General features: G+C 53.8%; 1 long non-coding RNA gene across 1 annotated transcript; it reads left to right on the top strand.

The window, feature by feature from the left end:
• The first annotated feature begins 6 nt into the window (after positions 1-6).
• On the top strand, positions 7-9,017 carry LOC140722342 (uncharacterized). The gene is made up of 3 exons (XR_012097592.1): positions 7-128; positions 6,202-6,288; positions 8,854-9,017. It is a non-coding gene; the product is annotated as an uncharacterized lncRNA (long non-coding RNA).
• The last annotated feature ends 926 nt before the right edge of the window (positions 9,018-9,943 follow it).

The following is a 9,943-nucleotide window of genomic DNA, read 5'->3' as shown; positions in this document are numbered from 1 at the left end:
TGCGCGGTCCTGTCTCATGTCATCGGACTCTGTGACATAATAAAACACCTCAACCTGGGGAAGTGCCACATTCAGTGTGAAGGAATCCAGCGGCTGGGACCCGGGCTGCACAAGTGCCAGGAACTGAGGTAACTTGATTTATCTCTCACTCGGAACTGTGAAACTGTTCTATTGTGTCATTTCAATGTAAAGGAATTTGGGTTAAACTGTGATAAATCAGATTGTGAAGAATTGTAACAAATGCCCAGGGGATCGGTCAGTAATTCCCCAAGGACGGGAGGGTTCTGTGGTTCCTTGTGAAGGGATGTTGGAGACTTCATCAGATCAGTGAACAACGGCCATTGGTTTAATGGTAGTAAATCACAGGAATGGCCGTGTTTCCTGCTGCTGTGACACGTCCATTGACAAATGTTCCTTCTCACTGTTACTGACACCCAGACCGACACTGACTGCAGCAGGTGGGTCAGAGATTCACACCCCCTTCCCGGTGAGGGACAAGAGACCGTCAGCAGACTGTCCCAGTGAGAAGGAAAGAAATACCATTATGAGATTGTCCTCCCTGTCCTTTCCTGTTTGTGACTTTGCTCACTACCAGATACACAGAGAGCGAGGCTGCATCTCCTCTGGGTCTCTGTTCAGACCCAGCACAAACGTACAAAAATGTTCTGCATCCTCTCGTTTTGTAGGATTATCGTTTACCTTTGGAATCCTCCTGTGGGACATTTTATCCCAATCCCCCTTCGATTCTTAGGGATCTCGTCCCAATCCCCATTCTTCCTGTGGGCTCTCTGTTACCCTTTCCTCATCCTCCAGTGAAATGTCTTTTCCCCACCCCCCTTCCTGCGGGATATTTCTTCCCCATTCCCCTTCCTCCTGTGGGTACTCTCTTCCCTATTCCCCTTCTTCCCGTGGGATCTCTCTTCCCCATTCCCCATCCGCCTATGGGATCTCTCTTCGCAAACACCCTTCATCCTGTGGGATCTCACTTCCCCATCCCCCTTCCTCCTGTGGGACCTCTATTCCCCAACCCCCTTCCACCTGTGGGACCTCTGTCCCCCTTCCCCCTTCCTCCTGTGGGATGTCTCTTCCCCATCCCCCTTCCTCCTGTTGGATCTCACTTCCACATTCCCCTTCCTCCAGTGGGATCACTCTCCCAAATCCCATTCCTCTTGTGGGATCTCTCTTCCCCATCCCGCTTTCTCCAGTGGGATCTCTCTTCCCCATCCCCCTTCCTCTTGTGGGATCTCTCTTCCCCATCCCCTTCCTCCTGCGGGACCTCTATTCCCAATCCAATCTTCCTGTGGGATCGGTCTTCCCCATCCCCCTTCCTCTTGTGGGATCTCACTTCCCCATCCCCTTCCTCCTGCGGGACCTCTATTCCCAATCCAATCTTCCTGTGGGATCCGTCTTCTCCATCCCCCTTCCTCCTGTGGGATCTCTCTCCCCCATCCCCCTTCCTCTTCTGGGATCTCTCTCCCCCATCCCCCTTCCTCCTGTGGGATCTCTCTACCCCATCCCCATTCCTCCTGCGGGATCTCTCTCCCCCATCCACTTCCTCCTGTGAGATCTCTCTTCCCCATCCCTCTTCCTCCTGTGGGATCTCTCTTCCCCATCCCCCTTCCTCTAGTGGGTTCTTTGTTCCCCATCCCCGTTCCTCCAGTGGGATCCCTATTCCCCATCCCCCTTCCTTCTGTGGGATCTCTCTTCCCCATCACCCATCCTCCTGTGGGAACTCTCTCCCCCATCCCCTTTCCTCCTGTGGGATCCCTCTTCCCCATCCCCCTTCCTCTTGTGGGATCCCTCTTCCCCATCCCCCTTCCTCTAGTGGGATCTGTCTTCCCCATCCCCGTTCCTCCTGTGGGATCTCTCTTCCCCATCACCCATCCTCCTGTGGGAACTCTCTCCCCCATCCCCTTTCCTCCTGTGGGATCCCTCTTCCCCATCCCCCTTCCTCTTGTGGGATCCCTCTTCCCCATCCCCCTTCCTCTAGTGGGATCTCTCTTCCCCATCCCCCTTCCTCCTGTGGGAACTGTGTTCCCCATCCCCGTTCCTCCAGTGGGATCGCTCTCACCCATCCCCCTTCCTCCTGTGGGATCTCTCTTCCCCATCCCCCTTCCTCCTGTGGGATCTCCCTTCCCCATCCCCTTCCTCCTGTGGGACCTCTATTCCCCATCCCTTTTTCCTGTGGGATCCCTCTCCCCCATCCCCCTTCCTCTTGTGGGATGTCACTTCCGCATCCCCCTTCCTCCTGTGGGAACTCTCTTCCCCATCCCTTTCTTCCTGTGGGATCCCTCTTCTCCATCCCCCTTCCACCTGTGAGATCTCTCTTCCCCATCCCCCTTCCTCCTGTGGGATCCCTCTACCCCATTCCCCTTCCTCCTGTGGGATCTCTCTTCCCAATCCCCCTTTCTCTTGTAGGATCTCTCTACACCATCCCCCTTCCTCCTGTGGGATCTCTCTCCCCCATCCCCCTTCCTCCTGTGGGATCTGTCTACACCATCCCCCTTGCTCCTGTGGGATCTCTCTGCATCATCCCCCTTCCTCTTGTGGGATCTCTCTCCGCCATCCCCCTTCCTCCTGTGGGATCTCTCTCCCCCGACCCCCTTCCTCCTGTGGGATCTGTCTACACCATCCCCCTTGCTCTTGTGGGATCTCTCTTCCCCATCCCCTTGCTCCTGTGGGATCTCTCTGCATCATCCCCCTTCCTCTTGTGGGATCTCTCTCCGCCATCCCCCTTCCTCCTGTGGGATCTCTCTCCCCCGACCCCCTTCCTCCTGTGGGATCTCTCTCCCCCATCCCCCTTCCTTCTGTGGGATCTCTCTCCCCCGTCCCACTTCCTCCTGTGGGATCTCTCTTCCCCATCCCCTTCCTCCTGCGGGACCTCTATTCCCAATCCAATCTTCCTGTGGGATCGGTCTTCCCCATCCCCCTTCCTCTTGTGGGATCTCACTTCCCCATCCCCTTCCTCCTGCGGGACCTCTATTCCCAATCCAATCTTCCTGTGGGATCCGTCTTCTCCATCCCCCTTCCTCCTGTGGGATCTCTCTCCCCCATCCCCCTTCCTCTTCTGGGATCTCTCTCCCCCATCCCCCTTCCTCCTGTGGGATCTCTCTACCCCATCCCCATTCCTCCTGCGGGATCTCTCTCCCCCATCCACTTCCTCCTGTGAGATCTCTCTTCCCCATCCCTCTTCCTCCTGTGGGATCTCTCTTCCCCATCCCCCTTCCTCTAGTGGGTTCTTTGTTCCCCATCCCCGTTCCTCCAGTGGGATCCCTATTCCCCATCCCCCTTCCTCCTGTGGGATCTCTCTTCCCCATCACCCATCCTCCTGTGGGAACTCTCTCCCCCATCCCCTTTCCTCCTGTGGGATCCCTCTTCCCCATCCCCCTTCCTCTTGTGGGATCCCTCTTCCCCATCCCCCTTCCTCTAGTGGGATCTGTCTTCCCCATCCCCGTTCCTCCTGTGGGATCTCTCTTCCCCATCACCCATCCTCCTGTGGGAACTCTCTCCCCCATCCCCTTTCCTCCTGTGGGATCCCTCTTCCCCATCCCCCTTCCTCTTGTGGGATCCCTCTTCCCCATCCCCCTTCCTCTAGTGGGATCTCTCTTCCCCATCCCCCTTCCTCCTGTGGGAACTGTGTTCCCCATCCCCGTTCCTCCAGTGGGATCGCTCTCACCCATCCCCCTTCCTCCTGTGGGATCTCTCTTCCCCATCCCCCTTCCTCCTGTGGGATCTCCCTTCCCCATCCCCTTCCTCCTGTGGGACCTCTATTCCCCATCCCTTTTTCCTGTGGGATCCCTCTCCCCCATCCCCCTTCCTCTTGTGGGATGTCACTTCCGCATCCCCCTTCCTCCTGTGGGAACTCTCTTCCCCATCCCTTTCTTCCTGTGGGATCCCTCTTCTCCATCCCCCTTCCACCTGTGAGATCTCTCTTCCCCATCCCCCTTCCTCCTGTGGGATCCCTCTACCCCATTCCCCTTCCTCCTGTGGGATCTCTCTTCCCAATCCCCCTTTCTCTTGTAGGATCTCTCTACACCATCCCCCTTCCTCCTGTGGGATCTCTCTCCCCCATCCCCCTTCCTCCTGTGGGATCTGTCTACACCATCCCCCTTGCTCCTGTGGGATCTCTCTGCATCATCCCCCTTCCTCTTGTGGGATCTCTCTCCGCCATCCCCCTTCCTCCTGTGGGATCTCTCTCCCCCGACCCCCTTCCTCCTGTGGGATCTGTCTACACCATCCCCCTTGCTCTTGTGGGATCTCTCTTCCCCATCCCCTTGCTCCTGTGGGATCTCTCTGCATCATCCCCCTTCCTCTTGTGGGATCTCTCTCCGCCATCCCCCTTCCTCCTGTGGGATCTCTCTCCCCCGACCCCCTTCCTCCTGTGGGATCTCTCTCCCCCATCCCCCTTCCTTCTGTGGGATCTCTCTCCCCCGTCCCACTTCCTCCTGTGGGATCTCTCTTCCCCATCCCCTTCCTCCTGCGGGACCTCTATTCCCAATCCAATCTTCCTGTGGGATCGGTCTTCCCCATCCCCCTTCCTCTTGTGGGATCTCACTTCCCCATCCCCTTCCTCCTGCGGGACCTCTATTCCCAATCCAATCTTCCTGTGGGATCCGTCTTCTCCATCCCCCTTCCTCCTGTGGGATCTCTCTCCCCCATCCCCCTTCCTCTTCTGGGATCTCTCTCCCCCATCCCCCTTCCTCCTGTGGGATCTCTCTACCCCATCCCCATTCCTCCTGCGGGATCTCTCTCCCCCATCCACTTCCTCCTGTGAGATCACTCTTCCCCATCCCTCTTCCTCCTGTGGGATCTCTCTTCCCCATCCCCCTTCCTCTAGTGGGTTCTTTGTTCCCCATCCCCGTTCCTCCAGTGGGATCCCTATTCCCCATCCCCCTTCCTCCTGTGGGATCTCTCTTCCCCATCACCCATCCTCCTGTGGGAACTCTCTCCCCCATCCCCTTTCCTCCTGTGGGATCCCTCTTCCCCATCCCCCTTCCTCTTGTGGGATCCCTCTTCCCCATCCCCCTTCCTCTAGTGGGATCTGTCTTCCCCATCCCCGTTCCTCCTGTGGGATCTCTCTTCCCCATCACCCATCCTCCTGTGGGATCTCCCTTCCCCATCCCCTTCCTCCTGTGGGACCTCTATTCCCCATCCCTTTTTCCTGTGGGATCCCTCTCCCCCATCCCCCTTCCTCTTGTGGGATGTCACTTCCGCATCCCCCTTCCTCCTGTGGGAACTCTCTTCCCCATCCCTTTCTTCCTGTGGGATCCCTCTTCTCCATCCCCCTTCCACCTGTGAGATCTCTCTTCCCCATCCCCCTTCCTCCTGTGGGATCCCTCTACCCCATTCCCCTTCCTCCTGTGGGATCTCTCTTCCCAATCCCCCTTTCTCTTGTAGGATCTCTCTTCCCCATCCCCTTGCTCCTGTGGGATCTCTCTGCATCATCCCCCTTCCTCTTGTGGGATCTCTCTCCGCCATCCCCCTTCCTCCTGTGGGATCTCTCTCCCCCGACCCCCTTCCTCCTGTGGGATCTGTCTACACCATCCCCCTTGCTCTTGTGGGATCTCTCTTCCCCATCCCCTTGCTCCTGTGGGATCTCTCTGCATCATCCCCCTTCCTCTTGTGGGATCTCTCTCCGCCATCCCCCTTCCTCCTGTGGGATCTCTCTCCCCCGACCCCCTTCCTCCTGTGGGATCGCTCTCCCCCATCCCCCTTCCTTCTGTGGGATCTCTCTCCCCCCGTCCCACTTCCTCCTGTGGGATCTCTCTTCCACATCCCCCTTCCTCCTGTGGGATCTCTCTTCCACATCCACTTCCTTCTGTGTCTTTCCATCCTTTACCTTAGGTGATGTCTCTTCCTCCAACTCCCATCGACATTTCCCTATTCTCAAATCTTCCTCACTGTTTGACTTTCTCCCCTTCACCCATGCCCTTTCCGACTGTCTCACGTCAGGAACACTTTTCTAACCACCAGGGAATGAGAGCGAGTATGTGGAGTTTACAGGGTCTCACCGACATTCAAAATCACTGACATTCGATGAAATCATTGGATCTTGGCAGTGAGGGACATTGACAGTGATGGGAACTACGATCAGTGAATTAATAAAGCGTTTAATGTTCCCTGAAATATCCGAGTGAGAGAAATGCCCTCAGACCCACGGTTTTAATCACTATGTTCATCAATTTGTCTGTTTGTGTTTAGACTAAACGATAATAAATTGGGAGATTCAGGAGTGAAACTGGTGTCTGCGGCTCTGACAAACCCGGAGTGTAAAATACAGAAACTGCGGTAAGTACCAGACTGTGGGAGATTGTGTTTACAGTCACTGGGTGTCTGACACTGAACATTAATGTGATCATTAATTGTGTTACTGATAAACACTGGGGATTTGTACCGTCTCCTGTCTCTCTGTGTCCTTCACCCTCACTCTCTCTCATCTGCAGGCTGTGGGATGTCGGTCTCACAGATTCTGGTGCCAAGGATCTCGTCTCCGCTCTCAGTAGAAACCCATCACTGACGGGGCTGAACCTGATATCAACCTCGCTGACAGACTAGCCTTATAATCTTCCAGATTCATATCATTACCTAGTTTTTGACCCCTTTGGAAGCTCTTCTTTTCTTCTTCACTAGATTTACAACAGCCTTTGTGCACCACGGATCTTGTACCCCACCATCCTTTCCATGTCTCATTGGAACGATTCTACTCAGAACCCCACGCAAATATCCCCTGAACATTTTCTACATTTCTTTGGTCAGTTTCCCCGAGGACATTTTGTTTCCAAATTATGCTTACAAGTTCCAGCCTGATACGCTCATAGTTCTCCTTACTCCAATTAAAGGTTTCCCTAACTTGCCTGTTCCTCTCCCTCTCCAATGCTGTGGTAAAAGAGATAGAATTGTGATCACTATCTCCAAAATGCTCTCCCACTGAGAGACCTGACACCTGGCCAGGTTCATTTCCCAATACCAGATCAAGTACAGCCTCTCCTCCTGTAGGCTTATCTACATATTGTATCAGGAAACCTTCCTGAACACACCTAACAAACTCCACCCCGTCAAAACCCTTCACTCTAGGGAGATGCCAATCAATATTTGGGAAATTAAAATCTCCCACTTCAACAAGTCTGTTATTATTACTTCTTTCCAGAACCTGTCTCCCTATCTGCTCCTCGATGTCCCTGTTACTGTTGGGAGGTCTATACAAAACACCCAGTCGAGTTATTGACCCTTTCCTGGTCCTAACCTCCACCCACAGAGACTCCACAGACAATCCCTCCATGACGTCCTCCTTTTCTGTAGCTGTGACACCATCTCTGATCAACAGTGCCATGCCCCCACCTCTGTGGCCTCCCTCCCTGTCCTTTCTGAAACATCTAAAGCCGGGCACTCGAAATAAACATTCCTGTCCCTGCACCATCCGAGTCTCTGTAATGGCCACCACATCATATCTCCGAGTACTGTTCCACGCTCTAAGCTCATCTGCTTTGTTCACAACACTCCTTGCATTAAAATAGACACACCTCAAACCATCGGTCTGAGAGCGTCCCTTCTCTATCACCTGCCTATCCTCCCTCTCGCGCTGTCTCCAATTTTTCTCTATTTGTGAGCCAACCTCCCTTTCCGCCATCACTTCATTTCAGTTCCCACCCCCTCCCAGCAATTCTAGTTTAAATTCTCCCCAATAGCCTTAGCAAACCAGGATATCGGTTTCCCTGGCGTTCAAGTGCAACCCATCCATTTTGTGCAGGTCACAGCTGCTCCAAAGGAGGACCCAGTGATCCAGAAATCTGAATCCCTGCCTCCTGCTCCAATCCCTCAGCCACGCATTTATCCTCCACCTCATGCTATTCCTGTACTCACTGTCGTGTGGCACAGGCAGTAATCCCGAGATTACTACCTTTGCCGATCCTGCTTCTCAACTTCCTTTCTAACTCCCTGTGGTCTGTTTTCAGGACCTCTTCCCTTTTCCTACCTATGTCACTGGTACCAATATATACCATGACCTCTGGCTGTTCTCCCTCCCACTGCAGGATATCTTGGGCGTGTTCTGAAACATCCCGGACCCTGGCACCTGGGAGGCAAACGACCATCCGCGTTTCTTTCCTGCGTCCACAGAATCGTCTGTCTGGCCCTCAAACGACAGAGTCACCTATCACTACTGTCTTCCTCTTCCTTTCCCCGCACTTCTGAGCAACAAGGCCACTGTTGCCTCCACCAGGTAGGCTGTCCCCACCCCTCTCCAGCAGTACTTGAACAGGGGTACTTATCGTCAAGGGGAATAGCCACAGGGGTACTCTCTAGTACCTGCTTCTTGCCCTTCCCTCTCCTGACTGTGACCCACTTCTTCAGTCTCCTGTGGCCCCGGTGTGACCACCTGCCGGTAACTCCTCTCTATCACCTCCTCGCTCTCCCTGACCAGACGAAGGTCATCGAGCTGCATCTCCAGTTCCCTAACTCGGTCCCTAAGGAGCTGCAGCTCGACACACCCGGGTGCAGATGTTGCCGTCCAGGAGGCTGGGAGTCTCCAGGATCTCCCACATCTGACACCGAGCACAGAAAACCAGCCTCACACACATACTCTCTGTCTGTATTGTAAACAGATAACCTACCTCGCCTCGACCCTTTATCGCCGAAGCCCCATCGAGCCAAAGCCTTCCTACTCTGTCTCCCGCTCCTCTGACGCTCGCTCTGTAAATCTGTCTTCCTTTTAAACTCTTCTCGCTCTTCTCACTGGCCGATTTGCGCAGTCGTGCTGAAGAAAAAAATCAGTAATTGTGTTACTGATAAACACTGGGGATTTGTACCGTCTCCTGTCTCTCTGTGTCCTTCACCCTCACTCTCTCTCATCTCCAGGCTGGAGAATGTCGGTCTCACAGATTCTGGTGCCGAGGATCTCGTCTCCGCTCTCAGTACAAACCCATCACTGACGGAGCTGGACCTGAGTTATAATGAACTGGGAGATTCAGGAGTGAAACTGGTGTCTGCGGCTCTGAGGAACCCGGAGTGTAAAATACAGAAACTGGTGTAAGTACCAGACTGTGGGAGATTGTGTTTACAGTCACCGGGTGTCTGACACTGAACATTAATGTGACCAGTAATTGTGTTACTGATAAACACTGGGGATTTGTACCGTCTCCTGTCTCTCTGTGTCCTTCACCCTCACTCTCTCTCATCTCCAGGCTGGTCAATGTCGGTCTCACAGATTCTGGTGCCGAGGATCTCGTCTCCGCTCTCAGTACAAACCCATCACTGACGGGGCTGAACCTGAGTGTTAATAAACTGGGAGATTCAGGAGTGAAACTGGTGTCTGCGGCTCTGAGGAACCCGGAGTTTAAAATACAGAAACTGTGGTAAGTACCAGACAGTGGGAGATTGTGTTTACAGTCACTGGGTGTCTGACACTGAACATTAAAGTGATCAGTAATTGTGTTACTGATAAACACTGGGGATTTGTACCGTCTCCTGTCTCTCTGTGTCCTTCACCCTCACTCTCTCTCATCTCCAGGCTGACCCGTGTCGGACTCACAGATTCTGGTGCCCAGGATCTTGTCTCCGCTCTCAGTACAAAATCATCACTGACGGAGCTGGACCTGAGTGATAATAAACTGGGAGATTCAGGAGTGAAACTGGTGTCTGCGGCTCTGAGGAACCCGGAGTGTAAAATACAGAAACTGGGGTAAGTACCAGACTGTGGGAGAATGTGTTTACAGTCACTGGGTGTCTGACACTGAACATTAATGTGATCAGTAATTGTGTTACTGATAAACACTGGGGATTTGTACCGTCTCCTGTCTCTCTGTATCCTTCACCCTCACTCTCTCTCATCTCCAGGCTGAACAGTGTCGGTCTCACAGATTCTGGTGCCGAGGATCTCGTCTCCGCTCTCAGTACAAAACCATCACTGACGGATCTGGACCTGGGATCAAACTCTCTGAAAGACCGA

This window comes from Hemitrygon akajei, unplaced genomic scaffold, assembly GCF_048418815.1.
Source record: "Hemitrygon akajei unplaced genomic scaffold, sHemAka1.3 Scf000075, whole genome shotgun sequence".
NCBI lineage: Eukaryota > Metazoa > Chordata > Chondrichthyes > Myliobatiformes > Dasyatidae > Hemitrygon > Hemitrygon akajei.
The sequence above is the reverse complement of the archived record's forward strand: the minus strand, read 5'-3'. Positions and strand labels throughout refer to the sequence as shown.